The sequence below is a fragment of the Chlorocebus sabaeus genome, chromosome 9, assembly GCF_047675955.1.
Source record: "Chlorocebus sabaeus isolate Y175 chromosome 9, mChlSab1.0.hap1, whole genome shotgun sequence".
Classification (NCBI taxonomy): Eukaryota; Metazoa; Chordata; class Mammalia; order Primates; family Cercopithecidae; genus Chlorocebus; species Chlorocebus sabaeus.
The window spans coordinates 21,648,770-21,671,640 of record NC_132912.1 but is presented as its reverse complement, the minus strand read 5'-3'; the positions used below and the strand labels follow the sequence as shown (position 1 = coordinate 21,671,640).

At 40.3% G+C, this 22,871-nt stretch overlaps 1 protein-coding gene and 1 pseudogene across 16 annotated transcripts in view; one reads left to right on the top strand and one right to left on the bottom strand.

Moving 5' to 3' along the window:
- The window catches only part of LOC103237988 (protein AF-10), a 212,535-nt gene that overhangs the window by 98,445 nt on the left and 91,219 nt on the right, over positions 1–22,871 (bottom strand). The window lies entirely within an intron of this gene.
- LOC103237987 (heterogeneous nuclear ribonucleoprotein R pseudogene) lies at positions 16,648–18,524 on the top strand (annotated as a pseudogene).

Here is a 22,871-nt window from a genome sequence, read left to right as displayed (position 1 = left end):
TGATAGGTATAAAAAACAGAGATAATCAAACATAAGGATAACATGTGTCCCTCAAGCAGATAATTCAATGAGTGGGGAACAGAAGGTATATTCAAACATAAAATTCCATAAAATGAAAATGGAAAACAAAAATTCTGAACAGTTCTGTTACAGATTGTGCAGCACCAAGACTTACTGTAGTTAAACTTAGCAGAATACAGGGAGAGGGAGGTGTCGTTAGTCATCTCCACAGCAATATTCCAGGACCATTACGTTTTTAGGAGAAATAAAATGTGACCCAACAATATTATATACAGCCAAGATACAGTTCAAAAATTAAGGCAAAAGAAAATGCCCTCCATTATGAAAGAAATCAGAGAACACAAGTCCTAACAACTTATTCTTGAACAAAGTTAATAATAAAATTCAGCCAATTTAAGAGGTACAATGAACTTACTGGAGAAGCCGTGGTAAAAAGACTAATAGTAAGCAGCTAACAAATTTAAATACAAAACAAATACCTACACAACTATGAGGATTATGTTTACATAAGAGAAAGTCACTACCTGAAAAAATATAAATGTCTTCAAAAACAAACAAAACCCTGGCAGGGCATGGTGGCTCACACCTGTAATCCCAGTACTTTGGAAGGCCGAGGTGGGCAGATTACTTGAGGTCAGGAGTTCGAGATCAGCCTGGTCAACATGGTAAAATCCCGTCTCCACTAAAAATACAGAAATTAGCTGGGCATGGTGGCATGTGCCTGTAGTCCCAGCTACATGAGAGGCTGAGACAGGAGAATCGCTTCAACGGGAGAGGCAGAGGTTGCAGTGAGCCGAGATCGCACCACTGCACTCCAGCCTAGGTGACAGAATGAGACTCTGTCTCAAAAAAATAAATAATGAACAAATAAAAATTAAAACAAACAACCTGGATAGCAGGAAAACCAAAATGACTATAGGGATACTAGCAGCCTTCACTGTAGAAGCTCAATATAAAATCTGACGCATGTAATTAAAACAAAACATAAGTCTGCCAAACAGTGACTAAACATAAACCTCTTTCTTGCTGACAAAGTCCTGATTTCTTAAGAAAATTCACAATCACCTTCTCATGTCCTCATAAAAGTGTATCTATTCCCCAGCCTAGAGGCAAACATGGAAGAGTCCAAGGCAATTAAAAGTAATTTTAAAAAACCATTCTCTTTAGCCACTGACTGCTTTAGGCCTGGAATAGGTTTCAATCAGGATAATAAAACAGAAGTTAAAACTTTCTTTCTTTTTTTTTTTTTTGAGACAGAATCTTGCTCTATTGGCCAGGCTGGAGTGCAGTGGCACAATCTTGGCTCACTGCAATCTCCGTTTCCCAGACTCAAGCAATTCTCCTGCCTCATCCTCCCAAGTAGCTGGGATTACAGGCATGTGTCACCACGCCCGGCTAATTTTTGTATTTTTAATCAAGACGGGGTTTCACCATGTTGGCCAGGCTGGTCTTAAACTCCTGACCACAGGTAATCTGCCCACCTCAGCCTCCTGAAGTTCTAGGATTACAGGCGTGAGCCACCGCGCCTGGCTACTGCTTCTTTTTTTTTTTTTTAGACAGAGTTTCGCTCTTTTTGCCCAGGCTGGAGTGCAATGGCACGATTTCAGCTCACTGCAACCTTCGCCTCCGGGTTCAAGCCATTCTCCTGCCTCAGCCTCCAGAGTAGCTGGGATTACAGGTGTCCGCCACCACACCCGGCTAATTTTTTGTATTTTTTGTAGAGACTGGGTTTCACCATGTTGACTAGGCTGGTCTCGAACTCCTGGCCTCAAGTGATCTGCCCACCTCAGCCTCCCAAAGTGCTGGGATTACAGGGTGATCCACTGCACCAGGCCAGATGTTGAAATTTTCTAGCTGTTCTCCTCATTCTTAAAGGTCTTCCCTTCCTGCCTTTAGATGCTCAAGCATTAGACCATGATCCTCAGAACAACTGCAGTGACCTGGTAACCATGACTGCAAAAGTCAAGAAAATCACAAAAAAAGTCAACAAAGCTGTGTTACAGCTGAATTGGCTATTGTTAAATTAACCAATCTTAGAAAAGCCTAGCATCTGAACCTTCTATGAAGTAATAAATTTCGAATTGCTTTAGCCACTCTGAGTATTTCATCACTTACAGCTAAAAAGCACCCCAACTAGACAGACAGTCTTACCTCTTCAACGTCTTGTTTGCTTTTGTAATTTCTATTATTAAACATAAAGGTATCTTTGAGGAAATAGTATTTCTTGTGGTAAAGGGGGAAAAAGTTTTTTTGATCTCATTCTTCCACCCAGGCTGGAGTGCAGTGGTATGATCATAGCTCAATACAGCCTCAAACTTCAGGCTCAAGGCATCCTCCAACCTCAGCCTCCAGAGTAGCTGTGATGACAGGCACACACTACACATTCAGCTAAATTTTGTTGTTGTTGTTTTTGTACAAAAAGGGTTTCTTTTCCCTCTATACAGTCAAGTAAATCTGCCTTTGGTGTTTAAAACATCACTAGGTTTCACTCAATTTAATAATTTTTTTCTATCCTTTTTATGTATGTATGTATATCTCTATGCATAGAAAAAATCTGTGATATTTACTTAGTAGTAAGTGATAGCTATTTCTCAATGGTGAGATATGTAGTGGGATTTTGTTTTTTAACTTTCATTTTTTAAATGCTCTGTCTTCTGTCATTCTCTGTAATTACATACAAATTAACAAGAATGGGCGAAAATGAGGTAGAGACAGCCTATTCGCCAAACTCATTTCTTTTTATTTGGCATGTAACTAGACATTTCCCAGCTTCCTTTGCAGTTGCATGTGGCCATTGCACTGGGTTCCAATCAGTGCAGTCTGAATGAAAATGATGTGTGTCACCTCTAGGCCTGGTCCTTAGTAGCCCCAAATTTCTGGTATCCACACTGGTTACATAGATAACTGTTACATAGATAACAAAAATAAGCATTAAAGCCATAGAGGCAGCATTTTAAAGAAGGCAGTCACAAGATGGAAGAAACCTAAGCCTGTGATTCACAGCTTGGAAGAATGTTGGCTATCCATCAAGGACACCTCTTTTGAACTTAGCTGTGAATCAAAAACATTGTGTAAAGTCAATCATAATTTGAGAATCATTCATGTGTCAGGAAACCATACTGCATGAGTCTTTCCTATTTCTGCATGTCGTTTGAGTTAGGCTAATGGCAGCCCATTATTCTGAACTATCTTTTCAAGGTTGCTCATATAGTGAATAGCCTCAGAAGACAGAAAGCAAAGGTCAGCTACGCTTACTGTCTATTACAAAAGATTCAGGTGCCCTAAGCTCAGGGCTCCTCTCCTGTAATGCAACACACAGCACGAACAGAATTTATCTGGCCCTCTTTGCAGTGCCCTATGGGAAATGGCCAAAAATTACTGATACTCTGGTTACAGCTATTGCTCTAAGTAATAAGTTGTCTATCTCTTGACCCAGAAGTTGCATCTCTTAATTAGATACTTTACAAGTAAGGTCAAATGACAGACTTCTGTGATATTATGATATATACATATACATATATACACATACATACACACACACATATATATGTATACATATATTGGTTTTGTCCACAGTCCCTGAGTCACAACTCCCATAGTCCTTGTTATTTTTTAAGTAACTAAAAAAACAGGCGTATCTTTTGTTAAAGTATTTGGCCTTTTGTCCTTGGTTCCTGATGCAGCTTCATAACAGCATCAGAGTAACAAAGGTGAAATGACAGTCCTTTATTATAATGGGGTGCTTTAGGCCTCAGAAAACAGAATCTCTCTCGGACCCTTCCTGCCCTCCTTTTTCTCCCCAAGACAGGCCATAAAAATTAAAAATATGCTCTAAACTTCTCCTACTTTTCTATAATGGAGCTGGACATAAAGAAATTCTCTGACCTACCCTGTCTGATTGTGGGTCATAAAACCCCCATTTCAGAAGGGGTTCTGCCCCAATACCCAGAAGAAAATAATGTTGCACAGAGAGGCCAAGAAGCATTGTGAACATACAGGCCTGCCTGGGTTTCCCTACTCAGTCTATTAGTGTTAGATCATACCTTTGTCCAATCACATTTCTATACAGGTGTCCATGCTTCAAGCATGCCTATCCAGTGAACTCTATATAAAAGGCCCAAGAGGATGGGGAAGCTCTGCCTCCCTATCCCCTGACATACCGCACACTATTCAACTATTCATCTGTATACTTTTGTAATATCCTTTATAATAAACCAGTAAACATAAGTAAGGGTTTCCCTGAGTTCTGTGAGCCACTCTAGCAAATTAATCCAACCCAAGGAGGGGGCTGAACCCCAAGTCATAGCCAGGTGGACAGAAGCACCTGGGGCTTAGAATCAGTTTCAAAAGTGAGGCTCAGTCCTGTGGGACTGAGTTCCCAAACTGTGTAATCTGATGCCATCTCCAGGTAGACAGCGTCCAAACTGAACAGAATTAGAGGATAAGCAGCTGATGTCTGCTGCAAAACTGATAGCTTGCTTGTTGGTGGGGAGAAATCACTCTACATTTATGGGTCACAGAAGCATTCTGTATGGTGAGACTACAGCAGGAGAAACTGTTTTTTCTGCTCCACCTCTTTCATAGTTCCTCACAGTTTGGTGATGAGAGAATATGATGCTTTAGGGGCATGGCTATTCGGAAGAGGAAAATTAAAGGCCTCACAGGCCAATTAATGGGATCTGAGCAAAGTCAAAAAATGAAAAATTGTACAGTCAACTAGGCAGTTAATGGGTCTTCATTTTAGTGCCTGAATAATGAAGAGAAACTGAAGAGGTGGCTGCAGGTTAAGCACTAGAAACTATGTTTAAAGAGAGCTGCCCAAGGATGCTCTGCTGGCAGCTAGCCTACTCTGGTTAGGTGGAGAGGACTTCCTCACCAATTTGGCAGTCAGCTTCATTTCTACCCCACTGTAACAATTAGGTGACCTCAGTGCTTTAAGAAGAAAAATAATTAGAGATGGGGATGTGCACTCACTATCCCCAAGAGGCCTCAATGGCCACATGCACTCATCCAAGCAATGCTAAAAGGAATCTGAGGAGAGGAAAAGATACGATTTATTTTTTTAAATAGAGATGGGGTCTCACGCTCCTGGGCTCAAGCAATCCTCCCACCTCGGCCTCTCAAAATGCTGGGAATACAGGCATAAGCCACCGTGCCCAGCCAGAAAACACAAATTTTTAAGACTGTTGGATACAGGCACCCAGATCACTATCCTACCCAGGATTCAGTTGGCAGGATTCTCAGGGGGTAAGGAAGCTAACATGACTTTGTAGGTGGGGTCTTTGGGCAATTAAACTGTATATTCATTATTGCCTGGACATCTGAAGTATAGTATAAGAGAAAATGATATAACAGAAGTCAGCAAATTATGACACCTGAGCTAAGAGTAATGTTGTATCTTTAAAATATTCCTTAGCACCCCCACCCTCCCCCCCCAAAAAAGAAGAATATATGAGAGAGACTAAATGCGGTCCACAAAGCCCGAAAACATTTACTATCTGGTCCTTTAGAGGAAAAGTTTGCCATCCCCTGTATTATATGCTTATCTTTACCCATCCATAAGTGCAAAAGGTATTCCCCCAATCAAGAAGAGCAACACGTAGAAATACTAATGAGACATATAAATCACTCTCCGAACCATGTCTCTTTCCTGGATGGTTCAATAGAAACAGCATAGGATTCCAGAAGGACAAAGGGAAGCCACAGCTTCAATAAACGACTCAAAGGTTCCAGGGGTAGGAAGAGATGCAATACCTCAACACAAAAGCCCTACAAGGCCAGTGAAAAAAGGCTAAAAAGAGCTGGAAGCCAACCGTGAATTAGTGCCAAGTGAGTTTAGTTATTGCTCTTATAGCCCCAGCTGTTACAGACTAAATTCACTACACAGACTGATGGTACTTGGTAGGCTATTCTGGACATTTCTAATGCCTCTTTGCCATAACATTCATGCCCAAGGATCAAGATCAGTTTACATCCATGTGTCAAAGTCTCCAATATGTCTGAAGTGCTTTCCCAGAGGGGTGACCTAAACTCCCTTGCCACTTGCCACAGATAAGTATGTCGGGACTCGGTACCTCTATCCTATGATTGCCAAAGCTCTCACTATTGGCTGTTAAATTAGAAGCGTCAGTCTCAATAGCTCTGTAATATTATCTCCTCTGTCAGCACAACTGGTGGAAAAACTCCAATAAAAATCAAAGACCTGCTCAACAAGTTTCTGGAAAATATAGAAACAGATTTACAACACCAAATTCCTCTGGAAGTCAAGGAAAAGCTTTGGTCTCTTCAGACTCTCACCATCGAAAAGTAGGCTGAACACCTTACTGAACTCTTTCAATAACAGGGGCTCTATGACGGTCACTTCAACATTCTGCTTATCCTTTAAAAGTCAGCTATCCTGCAAATACGCATCATATCAGAGTAGCCCAAAACCAACACACTGTGTTGGAAGCTAGGCAGCAAGATGAAGCACATTCTCTACCTTTGGAATCCCACAGTCCTCATTATGCTTTTAAGCTACATGTTTGTTTGAATTATGATTTTGCCAACTGAATCCTCTGGCAAAAAAGCCTCCATCCACAGGCGCCCACCGCCCTCCATTTAGACTTGATGCTCCAATGACATGGCTATTAAGTGCACTCCATTTTCAAAAGGAGCTATTAGCTTGCTACAGAGTTCTTATTGAAACTGAACCCATGAAGGCCTTTTGAGGAAGGAAGAAAAAAGAAATGATGGCTTTCCAGGACTTCAGCAAACATTTCTTACTCCATTAGTACCTCCTGATTGTGTTTCCTATTCCTAATTGCCTATAAATGTATACACAACTATCATATTATAGTCAATGTAACTAAAATTAGTTAAGTACTCACAAGCTGTCAACAACACTACCTTTCTTCTATTACCTCACACCTGACACTCAGGATTTTTTTTAAAAAGCTACTAAAAATACAAAAATTAGCCAACGTGGTGGCACATGCCTGTAGTTCCAGCTACTTGGGAGTCTGAGGCAGGAGAATGTCTTGAACCCAGGAGGCAGAGGTTGCAGTGAGCTGCGATCATGCCATTGCACTCTGGCTTGGGCAACAAGAGCGAAACTCCGTCTCAAAAAAAAAAAGAAAAGAAAAGAAATCATATTCGACATTGTAAAAGAACATTAAAACATAAAAAATATAGATCGGCTTTGAGACGTGATACAGTCTGACAGTAAGACATATACATATATAAAGACAGTATAAAAGTGAAATGAAAATAGAAGAAAATCATGGGCCGATCACAGTGGCTCAAGCCTAGAATCTCAATACTGGTAGGCCAAGGTGGGAGGAGGATAGCTTGAGCCCAGGAGCTCAAGACCAGCCTAGGCAACATAGGGAGACTCCATCTCTACAAAAAATGTAAAAACTTAGCCAGGCACAGGTGGTGCATGCCTGTGGTCCCAGCTACTCCAGAGGCTGAGGTGGGAGTATTGCTTTAGTGCAGGAGGTTGAAGCTGCAGTGAGCCCTCATCATGCCCCTGCAATCCAGTTTAGGTGACAGAGTGAGACTCTCATCTCAAAAACAACAACAACAACAAAATCCATGCAAAAAAGAGAGATACAGTATGAGTCATATAAGTCAAAGGAAGTCTAGCTTCACCAGAAAGGCAAGGCTAGGTTAAGTGCTGAATTTGGGTACAAGAGGAGCAAGAAAAGAGTAAAACAAAGAGAGCTATGATTTGACAGAAGAGGAGTAAACAGAGCAATGTAAAAAAAAAAAAAAAAAAAAAAAAAAAAAAAGCCAGGTGCAGTGGCTCACGCTTGTAACCCCAGTACTTTGGGGAGTTGAGGCAGGCGATCACCCAGCTACTTGGGAGGCTGAGGCAGGTGAGTATCTTGAACCCAGGAGGCGGAGGTTGCAGTGAGCCGAAATTGCACTACTGCACTCTAGACTGGGAGACGAGCGAAACCACATCTCAAAACAAAAACAAAAACAAAAAAAAACAGCAAGAGAAAATGGTGGCAGCAACATAGTTTCTCACCCTTTCTGAATCCCAAATATAAAAAACAAAGCAAAAAACCTATAATCCCAGCACTCTGGGAGGCCGAGGTGGGCAGATCACTTGAGGACTGGAGTTCGAGACCAGCCTGGCCAACATGGTGAAACCCCATCTCTACTAAAAATACAAAAATTAGCCAGGTGACATGGCATGCACCTGTAATCCCAGCTACTGAGGAGGCTGAGGTAAGAGAATTGCTTGAACCCAGGAGGCAGAGGGTGCAGCGAGCCGACTCCGTGCCACTGCACTCCAGCGTGGGCAATAGAGTGAAATTCTGTCTCAAAAAAACAAACAAACAAAGCAAATAGATAATAAAACCAAAAACTCATGGAATAATACAACAAAACTGAGTGTAAAAGCATCACCATCAACCCCAAAATACAAGCAGGTAAGGAAAAGAGTTACAACGCCCACATGGTAACAGCATTCATGAGGAAGAAGGAAGCCACAAGAAAACCACTAAATATTTAGTCAACAGTACTTACTGGAAAGCATTGAGAGCCAATTTGAGAAAGGCAGCTGAAACCAGGAAGAGTTCTGCACTGGCCAATAACAGGTAAGCGTATGGGGCACACAGTAAGAAGGACTGGTATGACCTCTCAAACTGCTGAAGGGTCCATTCTAGGACAGAGATACACTCCAAGTAGATAGGCTACCTCCACTAAAAGAAACCAGCATTAGAAAATGAGCTGATTCAAGGTCTGGGGCAGAAAAGAAGACAAGATAAGCCTACATTATCTGTTTTACTAGAAATTAAGGAAATGCTTATAAACTGTTGAAAAATTTCAAAAAGGGCACAGTTGCCAAGTTGAAGGACTCCCATTGGCCTAATGTGGGACAATCTGAGCATTGAGATGAATAACAATAGGAATTACATAACACGGTGAACTTAAAAAAATAAACTTGAGTCTACTTGATAATGGAGAGATTAGTCAATGGATGGATGTTTGGATGGACAGATGAAGTTCTTCATAATCAAAGCATGCCAAGAAATAAATATGGAAGCATTGATAGAAATATAAAATCATCACATTATTACCACCATAGTTATAACAGATTCAGGCAAAGATCATCAACGGATATATCAAACACACTGCATGAAAGACTACTGGGGAACAGACATTTCAAAGCCTCAAGTAACATCTCACAGGGAAACGAAAGCTTCACAGTAGATCTGACAGACAACACCTTAACCAAGTGATCAAACTTAGTGCCACGGATGATGGGATAAAATAATATCATGTGTCCCTTGATATAATACACTGAGAACAAGACATCATCAATGTGATATTTCCATCAAATATGCTTAACACAAATCTTTTCAGGAGGAAACAAATCAGACAAATCCCAGTTGAGGAACATTCTGCAAAACTACTAAACTCAAGAAAATGTCAATGTCATGAAAGGCAGAAAATCCTGCTAACTATTTTATTTTCTGAGACTGAGTCTCGCTGTGTCACCCAGGCTGGACTGCAGTGGTGTGATCTCGGCTCACTGAAACCTCTGCCTTCTGGGTTCAAGTGATTCTCCTACCTTAGCCTCCCAAGTAGCTGGGATTACAGGCATGAGTCACGTAACTCGGCAAATTTTTGTATTTTTAGTAGAGATGGGGTTTCTCCATATTGACCAGGCTGGTCTCGAACTCCTGACCTCAAGTGATCCACTCACCTCGGCTTCCCAAAGTGCCGGGACTATTTTAGATTAAAGGAGACTAAAGAGACAACAACTAAATGCAACGTTTGATACCTGACTCCTGCATCAATTTCTTCTTCAACTGGCTACCAATTAGGACACTACCTGAACAACGAGATGCTTGGATATGGATTATATGTTAACAGTATTAATGTTAAATTTCCTAAGATAATTACATTGTGGCTATGTAGAATCAACTTCTTAGGTGATAACATGCCTAACTGTGTAGAGAAAAAGTGTCACAATGTGAAAAACTAATTCTCAAATAAATCCATAATAATTTTTTGAGACACGGTCTCTGTCATCCAGGCTGGAGGGCAGTGGCACAATCTCACTCAGCTTTTGCAGCCTCGACTTCCTGGGCTCAAGCAATCCTCCCACCTAAGCCTCCTGGACTACTACAAGTGCATGCCACCACGCCCAGCTAATTTTTGTATTTTTTGTAGACATAGCTTCTCGCATGTTGCCCAGGCTGGTCTCCAACTCTTAGACCCGCCTTGGCCTCCCAAACAGCTGGGATTACATGCATGAGCCACCATGCCTGGCCTAAAAATCTAACCAAATTGGGAATATACTATGTATCTTTCACTTATATTAAAAACATCTTTGCAGTTCATTAGTCTTCTAAATCATGATTTTAAATCACAAGTGTTACAATAATAATGTTGGTTAATACTAAGATGCTCCTGTGTTTTCTGTCTAAACAATCAGGTTTTCAGTTAATATGTGCCAGGACATTTTACATGTACTAACTACTTTAATTTTAACAACTCTATGAGGTAAGCACTAAAATCAACTTGATGCAGATGAAGAAACTGAGACATAACATAATGCCCCATTTTACAGATATGCCATAATTTATTCATCTGTTACGGGCAATTTACATGATTTCTAAATGTGAGCTACTATAGTAATGAACAATCATATACACATCTTTTAACTTTATATGCAACACCTGAAAGAGTTAAAAGGAACTCTCTCTAAGTTCTCTGACATGCCATATTTAACAGATCCTAAGATATTTATTTATTTAAATAAATCTCTAAAATCAGGTTATGTATTATAATATTGCTGTGTCATAGTTTACTTGGCATGATTTTTTTCTTTCTTAGTGGCACATAAAATGAAGGTGCATCCTACAATCAGTAGCAGATTAGATTATATACCACAGTTAAATGGCTTTTCAGATAAATCAGACCTATCGACTATTAACACTCTCACTGCTTATAGCTACATTTCTGAAAAAATAAACAAGAGAAGCCATAGAAAGGAGCAGAAAAGTTTTTAAAAATAAACTGGATTCTACTGGTGTTATGCCCCCAAAATACAAAACTTTAAACAAACTGTTCAATATTGATTGTGACTCTCCAGATTTTTAAATTCTGTTTTCCCAAGAATTAAGCATGGTGTCTTGAATTCAGTAGACACTTTGTAAACATCTATCAAATCTAATTAAACTTTCATGTCCCTATTCTTTATCTATAAAACTGGAAATGAAAACTAGAAATGGAAATGCCACAGGTGATAAATACATTTTAAAAGTTTATATTATTAATGGAAAACAACTGGCTATCATTACTTCATCTCCATGATGCTATAATTAGATAGCTGGAATATAATTCTAAACACCTAAATGAATTAGACCTGAGTCTTTGCATTACATCTCAGTCTTCCAAGTTGCAAAAAATAACTCTATTAAATAAAGTTAATCCTCAGCCAATTCAGTCATAAAATTCTATTTCATGGACATGCCATTTAATTGATGCAAACTATTACTGTTTGTCTTCAACATCTGAATTCAAGCTACATTTCAAAAAGGCTATTCACATCTACTTTCACTTTTTATCTTCTTTTAACAAGTTATTTATCCCTTCTAAGCAAGGAGGTCTTTAAAATTTCTTCTCCCAAATACTACTCAGTTAAATAATAACTTCCTGGAACAGAACAGAGGATTGATAAGGCATACTCTGTATTAGCATTCTTTTGAGAACATGTGAAAACTTCACTATTGTACTAAAACAAACAAACAAAAAAACACCCTTGAAGTTGTAATATGGATTTATCTTTCAAAGGGGATATGATTATTACTACCTCTGATATCGTTTGGCTCTGTGTCCTCACCTAAATCTCATGTTGAACTGTAATCTGCAAGTGTCGGGGGAGGGACCTGATGGTGGGGTGATTGAATAATGGGGGGAGACTTCCCCCTTGCTGTTCTCCTGATAAGAGTTCTCACCAGATCTAGTTGTTTGAACGTATGTAGCACTTTCAAACTTTCCCTCTTCATTTTCTCTCTCCTTTTCCACCATGGTAAAGATGTGTTTATTTCCCCTTTGCCTTCTGACATGATTGTAAGTCTCCTGAGGCCTCCTGGCCATGCTTCCTGTACAGCCTGCAGAATTGTGGGTCAGTTAAACCTCTTTTCTTCCTAAATTACTCATTCTCAGGGTAGTTCTTTACAGCAGTGTGAGAATGGACTAATACAGCCTCCAAGCAAAGGCAGAAAGACGTATTAAAAAAAAAAAAAATCCACGGACTTTGTAATCAGACATAGTTCATTTTTAAATCCCAGCTCTATCATTTATTAATAGGTATCTCTTTATCTCTTCTTTTTGTCTGCCCATTACTTTTCTTTAGGTAACTCTTTCCTACTGCATGTGATCTTGGTAAGACCTTCAACCACAGTATCCCGACACCCCTGGACCACAAGAGTGGGTGTGCCAGCGAGTTAAGGCCAACTGTATGAACAACTCACAAAGTCCTCAAATATTCTCAATTTCAATGGCTTTCATTCAGACTCTTCTTCACTATGCCTAAAACCACATTTCAGTGTCAAAAACTACGAAGAGTCTTACTGTACTTGTAAAGTGACAAGTTACTTGTCTTAGACTTATCTTACTCTACTTGTAAAGTGACAAGTTAGTCTACCACAGTTTAATGGATGTAGGCAGAAGATGACACAAGACTCCTGCATTGGACACAGAGGACTTTAATACTCATGGCAATAGCAAAAGCCAGACTGTTAGCATTTGCCTAAATTCCCCCTTCTGACAGGGTGACCTGGGGCCAGATGACATGTATACACACAGTGGACTGAATTACAAGAGAAATTTGAATGACAGTGCCTCCATTTTCCAAGGCTGTTTGCTTGCTATATAAACAACCTTGAAAAGAACAAAAGCAGTCAGGGCTGACACTCACAAAATGTGTATAAATGTGAGAACCATGGAGAACTGTCTTCCAACACCTGGAAGGTGCCATCACTCAACATATCCCAATCGTTTAAGGATCATTAAATCACAATGATCTACTCTTTCTTCATAATCCTGCAATTAATTCACACTCTTACTATACTTATTCTTGAACCTCACTGAGTCCTCTAGGCCCATGCTCCAACATCTCCTACAACTCTATGTTCCAGCCCTTCCCTAGTTCCACTACATCTATTATCCCACCTCAATCTCATGATCCATTATTTTAAACACTTTTGAAAATAACACACTTGGCCTCCTTATTTGTATACCCAATCTGCCTAGCAGTATCTCTGATAGGGTTCTACCCACATCTACTTTTCTTTGCTCTATTATCTAAGTGACCTAGTTATTCACCTACATGCTTCTCTTCTTTCTTCCCCACCAAAACAGAAGAAGACACAGTATTATTTTTCCTGCCTACTCCTTTTGTCTTCAAATCTGAGATTCTTTTTAATTTTTTGTTTTAAGAGATGAGGTCTTACTCTGTTGTCCAGGCTAGAATGCAATGGCATGATCATAGCTCACTGCAGCCTTTAACTCCTGGGCTCAAGAGATACTCCCACATCAGCCCTCCAGCAGCTGGGACTACAGATGCAAGCCCAGCAAATCTGAGATTCTTAAGAGTTTAGTACTCTCACTATCTGTACTTCCTCACACCCACTTTATCTACCAATAAATATACTGAAACTCTACATTGAAACTCCTCTTCAACGACTTCCTTTGTGCCAAAACCAAAGGATATAACATTTATCCTTCTACTACTCAAACTACTCTTTTATTTCCTCTGTAGACTCCACCCCTCCCCGCTACTGAGAAGGATACAATTAGAAAATTACCTTTTGTCAGCTATTATTTATTTCAGGCTAGACTCATCAGTGAATGCTAAAACTTGTGGGTAAAAATTTAATAAGAAACAGGATATGTGCCCAAATCTCAGGGTGTGGTAGACAGCCTCCATGCCCCCAATGATCTTTGCACCTATGCAGTGCCTACCCATACTGAACACGTTTACCTATGCATCCAATAGAGAGTAAAAATAACAGTATTTTTTTTTGTTAAATCCAAGTGGTTAAAATGGCAAATGTTATGTTATATATTCTTACCTCAAAAACACCTTTTTAAAAAAATAAATAAAAACACAGTCAGCCAGAAAAAGAAAATGATACTGTGTGACTTCCGAGGCCAGGCCATAAAACACATGGCAGCTTTTGCCTTGCTCTTACATCAGTCACTATGGGAAAAGTTAGGTGCCATGTCACATGGCACTCAAAAGTCCCTAAGAAACAATTCATGCAGCAAAAAAACAGGCAGCCACCAAATCGTCAATCATGTGAATAAGTCATCTTAGAGAATATCCTCCAGCAGCTGGGTGTGGTAGCTCCTGTGATCCCAGCACTTTGGGAGGCCAAGATGGGCAATCACCTGAGGTCAGGAGTTGGAGACCAGCCTGGCCAACATGGTGAAACCCCATCTCCACTAAAAATACAAAATAGCCGGGCGTGGTGGTGCGCACCTGTAGTCCCAGCTATTTAGGAGGCTGAGGCAGAATTGCTTGAACCTGGGAGGTGGAGATTGTAGTGAGTCTGAGCCAAGATTGCACCCCTGCATTCCAGCCTGGGTGACAGAGCTAGACTCCGTCTCCAAAAAAAAAAAAAAAGAGTATCCTTCAACTTTAGTCTGGCCTTTAAATGACTATAATCCAAGCCAACAACGTGAAGGCAATCTGATAATAGACTCTGGGGCAGAAACACCCACTAAATCCAAATCCAAATTCCTGACCCACAGAAGCTATGAGACTATAAATGTTTATTGCAGTTTTAAGCCAGTATATTTTAGGGTAAATTACTGTGCTACAATAGTTAACTAACAACACAGATTTACAGATTACTCCTGGGTATATGTTACCAGGAGAAGGGTGTTCCCATACAATAAAACCTGAAAATGCAGGTGCTGCTTGGAATCAGGTAGTAGACAGAAGCTGACAGGATTTGCAGTAGAGTATTAGCGAAAGCTTGATGAGCAATGAAGACACTGTCACTAGAAGCCTCATGGTCCTTAGGAGGCTGCTACTAAGGGCTTTAAATGAAAGTGAGAAAAAGGTAACTGAAAATTGGAAGAAGCTGAATACTTCATAATTAGTAACTGAAAGTTTAGGCACAACATTGCCTGTGGTAACATGAAAAACAGAAAATGTATTTAACGAGTTGCATAATTTAACATGGAGATTTCTAGGTATTCTGTGGGAGATGCAGTCTAACTCCTTCTTACTGTTTATAGTAAAAAGCAGGAGTACAGAAATAAGCTAATGGAAAGACTATTGACAAAAAAAGAACCAAGCCTTGCTGGTTTTAAAAATTCCCAGTCTCTCCAGATAGCAAACAACGCTAAAATCAAAGAATGGCTCCCAGAGAAAATCTCGGCCACTGTTAGAAAACAGCTGTATGAAGATTAAAACAAGAGTATGGCTGTAAACTCCTTTGTTACGACCTAAGAAAGACAGAAAGCAATACCTCAGATAACCTGAAATAGGACTTTAAGAGATGTCAAGGTCATAAAAAACAATGAATGAGGACATATTCCAAACTGGGAAATACTGAATAGACATGACAGCTAAATGCAACTTGTGATTGGATTGGATCCTGGACCTGGAAGAGTAAAAGGTTTCCCCCTTTGGTGTAGATGACATCAGCGGGTGCAATCTGAATATGATCTGTAGATTAGATAATAATCTGTAACAATATTAATTTATTGATTTTGATCACTATACTTTGTTTAGGAAATTCCCTTTAAAACTATACACTACAGTACTTGGGTTAAAGAGGCATTGTATTTGTAATTTACCCTGCAATGGTTCAGAAAGATTCTATAGAGAGTAGAGGAGAAAGAAAGCCAGCAAAAGAGGGTAGAGGGAAGGACATGGTAACATTAATATGGTAAAACGTTCACATTTTTGGAATGAGTGAGTAGTATAGCATTATTATTTGTAGTATTTTTGCAACTTTAACTTTGAAATTATTGAAAAATGAAAAGTTAAAAAAAAATTAATCCTACTGGCTGTCTGGCTCAACGCCCAAGAATGAAGTCTAAAACTCCTTATAAATTCTTCATAAACTGGCCTCTTCTTAGCTAGTCTCATCTTACCACACTCTTCAGTCTCACCCAACCTACCCTCACATTCTAAACTGATGTTCCTGAAAAGACCTGTCCTCTCTTAACTCTTCACATAAATAGACTCTGAAAGGTTCAACTTGAGCGCAAGATTCCAAAAGGAAAGTACACAAAAAGGACAGAGGTACCAGGTAACACTCAATGCTAGAAAACTTTTACAAAGACATAGAAAAGTCATTCCAATGATTTGACTGAGAGTTTTATTCCTCTGAGGGCCACAGAAGAAAGTAGTCTAGCTCTCTTCAAAGAGACGAGTAATCCTATTCTATGGTTTAAGTGTGGTGTGTTCCTGCCAAAACTCACGTTGAAATTTGCCAAAGTGATAGTATTGAGAGCTGATGGGGCCTTTAAGAGGCATTTGGGTTACGGGACTATCCTCATGAATGTATTAATGCAGCTTTCGTGAGGCTGGGTTGATTCTTGCAGGAATAGATTAGAAGGCTGCCTCTCATGTTTGGTCTCCCATTCTGCACATGTGTACCTGTTTCCCCTTCAGCTTCTTTGCCATGTAAACATAAGAATCATAGACTTGGAGGGTAGCATGCACACGTGATTTCTAGTAATTTTCAAAGTGCCTTGTGCTGATTCTCACGGGCCTAGACATCTGCCCCAGCTTTGCCCTGGATTGACAGCTTGTATCGATCTTGATGAAAGAGCAATTGATGCTCTCAGGGAATTTAATGAAGGAGCTCTGTCTGTACTACAGCAGTTCAAGGAAAGTGACTTATCACATGTTTAGAACAAAAGTGCATTTTTATGTGGAGTTATGAAGACCTATAGGCAGAGAGAGAAACAGGGGAGCTAGGTGCAAGAGTTCACAAAGGGACCTGATGAAGCAAAGATCAAGGCCTTGCTTGAGAGAACTGGTTATACTCTGAATGTAACCACAGAACAGAGGAAGTATGGTGGGCCTCCATCAAACAGTGTATACTCTGGCGTGCAACCTAGAATTGGAACAAAGGTATTTATAGGTAAAATACCAAGAGATTTATATGAGGATGAGTTGGTGCCCCTTTTTGAGAAGGCCAGTCCCATTTGGGATCTATGTCTTATGATAGATCCACTGTCTGGTCAGAATAGAGGGTATGCATTTATCACTTTCTGTGGAAAGGAAGCTGCACAGGAAGCTGTGAAACTGTGACAGCTATGAAATTTGCCCTTTGGTAAACAACATGGAGTGTGCATTTCTGTGGCAAACAACAGACTTTTTGTTGGATCCATTCTGAAGAATAACACTAAAGAAAATATTCTGGAAGAATTCAGTAAAGTCACAGAGGGTTCGGTGGACGTTATTCTCTATCATCAACCTGATGACAAAAAGAAGAAATGGGAGTTCTGCTTCCTGGAATATGAGGATCACAAGCCAGATGCTGGCTCATGAGTGGAAAAGTAAAAGTATGGGGAAATGCAGTTACAGCTGAATGGACTGACCCTGTGAAGAACCAGATCCAGAAGTCATAGCTAAGGTAAAAGTATTGTTTGTGAGAAATATGGGCACAGACGAAATATTGGAAAAGTCATTTTCTGAATTTGGAGAACTTCAAAGAGTAAAAAAGTTGAAAGATTATGAATTTGTTCATTCTGAAGACAGAGGAGCAGTCGTTAAGGCTATGGATGAAATGAATGGCAAAGAAATAGAAGGGGAAGAACTTGAAATAGTCTTAGCCAAGCCACCAGACAAGAAAAGGAAAGAGCGCCAAGCTGCTAGACAGGCCTCCAGAAGCACTGCATATGAAGATTATCACTACACCCTCCTCCTCACATGCTGCCTCCGATTAGAGGGTGGGGGAGAGGTGGATATGGCTACCCTCCAGATCACTATGGCATGAAGATTACTATGGTTATTATTATCACAACTATCATGGAGGTTATGAAAACTCCCTACTACGGCTATGATGATGGCTATGCAGTAACAGAAAGAGGAGGAAGGGGAGGGCAGGGTGCTCCACCACCACCAAGGGGGAGGGGAGCACCACCTCCAAGAGGTAGAGCTGGCTATTAACAAAGGGGGGCACCTTTGGGACCACCAAGAGGCTCTAGGGGTGGCAGAGGGGGTCCTGCACAACAGCAGAGAGGCCATGGCTGCGGTTCCCGTGGATCTTGGGGCAATCAGGAGGCAATGTAGGAGGCAAGCGAAGGCAGATGCTTACAACCAACCTGATTCCAAGCATCGTCAGACCAACCAGCAGAACTGGGTCTCTCAACCCATCGCTCAGCAGCCACTTCAGCAAGGTGGTGACTATTCTGGTAACTATGGTTACAATAATGACAACCAGGAATTTTATCAGGATACTCATGGGCAACAGTGGAAGTAGACAAGTAAGTGCTTGAAAATGATAATGGCAAGATACGACTGGCTCTAGATCTACATTCTTCAAAAAATTTTTTGCTTAACTGTTTCATCTTTAAGTAGCAATTTGCTGCCATTTGTATTGGGCTGAATACATCACTATTGTGTATATATTCAAGTACGTTTATTTTTCCTCTTTTCATAAATGCTCTTGGACATTATTAGGCTTACAGAGTTCTCTTATTCTGGGAGTTATAATGTTTTTATCATTTCAGGCTTCATTTTAGCTTCAAAACAAACTGAGCACACTGTTAAGTCATGATTTTGCAGAACCTTCGCTTTCGAAGAGTTTCATTTTTTTGGATCTAGGATAAATTACGTAGAAGTATGAAGTACACTGTAAATAAAAATATAAGCTAGTGCTATGTCTTAGTAGTTTTAAGAAATTAAAGCAAACACATTTAAGTTTTCTTGTACCGAAAATAACCTATGATTGTGTTTTGCATTTTTAGAAGTAGGTTAACTGTGTTTTTAAATTGTTGTAACTTCACGCAATTTTGAAATCTGCCCTACAAAATTTGTTTGGCTTAAACATCAAAAGCCATGACAATTTGTTCTTTGATATGATTGTATTTTCAATTTCTTGTTCATGTACGATTTCAATAAAACTAAAAAATCTATTCAAAAAAAAAAAAGAACCATAGATTAAAAGTCAACACAACTCCATTTTCTTCTAACCACTATGAGTTACTGCAAATCATTGACCTCTGAACAAGTCATTTAAACTCTCCATGAAAACACAGCTTCACAATTCTTAGAGGGCTTTCTAAAACATTTCAAATTGAGTGGGGTAGAAGTGAGGTTGGTGCTTTTAAAACTTTCTAACAGGTATAAAAAGAATTAGAAAAAACTAACAAAGTCCTTTGACAGCAATAACTCCCTTACTAAAGATCATTCCTAGTGATTTTGACCACAGTCAAATCAACTGTGCATTCTATGTATCACTTGTGTTACTGAAGGAAAATACAATTCTGTTTTACAGTTGTGACATATATTTTGTGTGTGCGTGTGTGTGTGTCTTTGTGTGTGTAATTGATCTCCGCCCCCAGTTTCTGGCACAGAACTTCTAAAAACCCTTTGACGTCCTGAGTGATGGGGTGGTAAGAGCATTTTTTGTTATAATAGTTGGTCTTATTCTCAGATTCCTGGCACAGAGCTTGTAAAACTCTTTGAATTCCCCTAGTGATCATAAGCCCCTTTCAAGCACACTTGAGTTTACACTAATAAGGTAAATCTTGGAGGATAGATGCTGGTCACCAGAGGAACCAACCATGTGATCAGAGATTTGGAACTTTAAGCTCTGGACCCTAGTACCTCTGTGGAGGGGTGAAGGGCTGGAGGTTGAATTCAATCACCAATGACCAAACATTTAATAAATTGTGCCTACATAATGGGAAATCTCCACAAAAAATCTTAACATTGAAGTTCTGAGAGGTTCCTGGTCAGTGAACACAATGAGATGCTGTGTGGGTGGAGCAACTGGAGATGGCATGGAAGCTCTACCTACCTCCCCATAACTTGTCCTATGTGTCTCTTCCATCCAGCTGTTCCTGAGCTGTATCCTTCACAATAAATAATAATAAATAGTGTTCTGGAGTTCTGTGAGCTACTGTAGCAAATTACCTAATCTAAGGAAAAGGTTGTGTGGAATCCCTAATTCATAACCAGCTGGTCAAAAGTACAGACGACAATCTGGGACTCACAACTGGCCACTGAAATGGAGGCAGTCTCATGGGACCCAGTATCTATGGAATCTGCACTAAGTCTAGGTAATATCAGAACTGAATTGTAGGACACCCAGTTGGTGTCCACAGAGAATTGGGTGATTAATTGGTGTAGGAAAAAACCCACATGATTGTTGTCAAAAGTGTAATTATAGAACAACAGTACGCTTTCCTTTTACTAATCAATATCAACTAACATTAACAGGCATAATAAATATTAGAAGACATTCTACTGAAATAATAATCCACAATTTGAACTCTTAGTGACTGAATTTAACCCTGACAGACATGGCTTTAATTAATTTCAAATATATACTCTGGTTCCTTTTAAAATATATACCAAATTTTCAATTTTTGCAGAAACTATCCTTTAAATCAGCCTGGGTGGTGGCTCACGCCTGTAATCCCAGCACTTTGGGAGGCCAAAGCAGGATGGCTTCTATGCAGGCATTAGAGACAAGCCTAGGCAACATAGGGAGACCTCCTCTCTACAAATTAAAAAAAAAAAAAAATTGGCCAGGCATGGTGGCACATGCTTGCAGTCCCAGCTACTCAGGAGGCTGAGGGAGGAGGATCCCTTGAGCCCCAGAGATCAAGGCTACAGTGAACTATTGCAGTGCCACTGCACTCCAGCCTGGGCCACAGAGCGATACTTCATCTCAAAAAAAAAAGAAAAAAGAAAGAAACAAGAAAAAACAAAGTATCCCTTCCTTATTCAAAGCCATATTTCACCATTAACTTTTCTTCTCCCCTTGCTCGCACTATAGGTAGTATCTAACCAGTGCTAATACAGCTTGAATCACACAGCACTTCTCTGCAAAGCAAAGGCTATATATTTTTAAATTTTTTCTATAACCATATGAAATTATGTTAAAAGTTGTTGTTTATTTCATTTTTAAATAATTTGGATACCACAGTATTTAATATTAAATATAAAATAACAATATCACTTATTTATACTTCAATAAATAGTATTTTTAAATACACAAAGAGAAACAGATGCCAGGATCAATGTGGTGGACCAGGCCTGAGGCACGACAGAAAAGGGACCCACATTCATGGAAAACGAAACTGGTGTTCTTTTGCCCTGCGGGCCTCTCATCTCTCGTTTACCCCCATGGGCAGTACATGAGGCAGGGGTGTGGAATCACACTCAACCTCCCTGCCTCTGCCATCTCCCTTGTGGCACCAGTTGAGATGGCGGGGGCCGGGGGGGGAGAGAAGGGGTCGTCCAACACAGCAGGCACCCCTCGCTCACCTCCTTTTTAAAAATTAAATTCTTGGCTGGGCGTGGTGGCTCATGTAATCCCAACACTTTGGGAGGCTGAGGCGGGTGGATCATGAGGTCAGGAGATCAAGACCACCCTGGCTAACACAGTGAAACTCCGTCTCTACTAAAAACACAAAAAAATTAGCCAGGCGTGGTGGCGGGCGCCTATAGTCCCAGCTACCCAGGAGGCTGAGGCAGGAGAATGGCGTAAATCCGGGAGGCGGAGCTTGCGGTGAGCCGAGATCTCGCCACTGCACTCCAGCCTGGGCGACAGAGCGAGACTCCGTCTCAAAAAAAAAAAAAAAAAAAAAAGAGGGGGGAAGGGGGGATCACGAGGTCAGCAGATGGAGACCATCCTGGCTAACACGGTGAAACCCTGTCTCTACGAAAAAAAAAAAAAAAAAAAAAAAAATTAGCTGGGCATGGTGGCGGGCGCCTGTGTAGTCCCAGCTACTCAGAAGGCTGAGACAAGAGAATGGTGTGAACCCGGGAGGCAGAGCTTGCAGTGAGCTGAGATTGAGCCACTGCACTCCAGCCTCGGCGACTGGGCAAGACTCCATCTCAAAAAAAAAAAAATTCCTTGGCAGGGTATGGTGGCTCACACCTGTAACCCCAGTACTTCAAGAAGGCCAAGGCGGGTGGATCACCTGAGGTCAGGAGTTCCAGACCAGCCTGGCCAAACCCCGTCTCTACTAAAAATACAGAAAATTAGCCGGGCGTGGTGGCAGGGGCCTGTAATCCCAGCTACTCAGGAGGCTGAGGCAGGAGAATCGCTTGAACCAGGGAGACGGAGGTTGCAGGGAGCCAAGATCAAGCCATTGCACTCCAGCCTGGGCGACAAAAGCAAGACTCCATCTCAATAAATAAATAAACAAACAATCTTAAAATTGTAAATTAAAAAAAAGAAAAATAGGTGCCAGAATGAAGGCAGATAAAAGATAAAAATTCACAAAGTGGTTCAATGTGTATCTTACGAAATGTATCACCAAAATTTAGCTCATAATATACAACACAGATGCTCCTCACCTTACAATGCAGCTACTCCCAATAAACCCATCATACGTTGAAAATTTCCTGTTAAAAATGTGCTTTCAACTCACAGTATTTTCAACTCACAAAAAGTTTATCCTGACATAACTCCATGGTAAATCAAGAAGCACAATAAATGCGTATTATTTTCATACCACTGTAAAGTCTAAAAACCGTAATTCAAACCATTTCAAGTTGGGAACTGTCTGTTTTAAAAATACTAATGTCTGACTGGATTATGAGCATTACCTTTCAAATGCAACACTAAAAACATACTGGGCATATTTTCAAGACAACTGTACTGAACATAAAATATCTTAAAAGAGGGGCC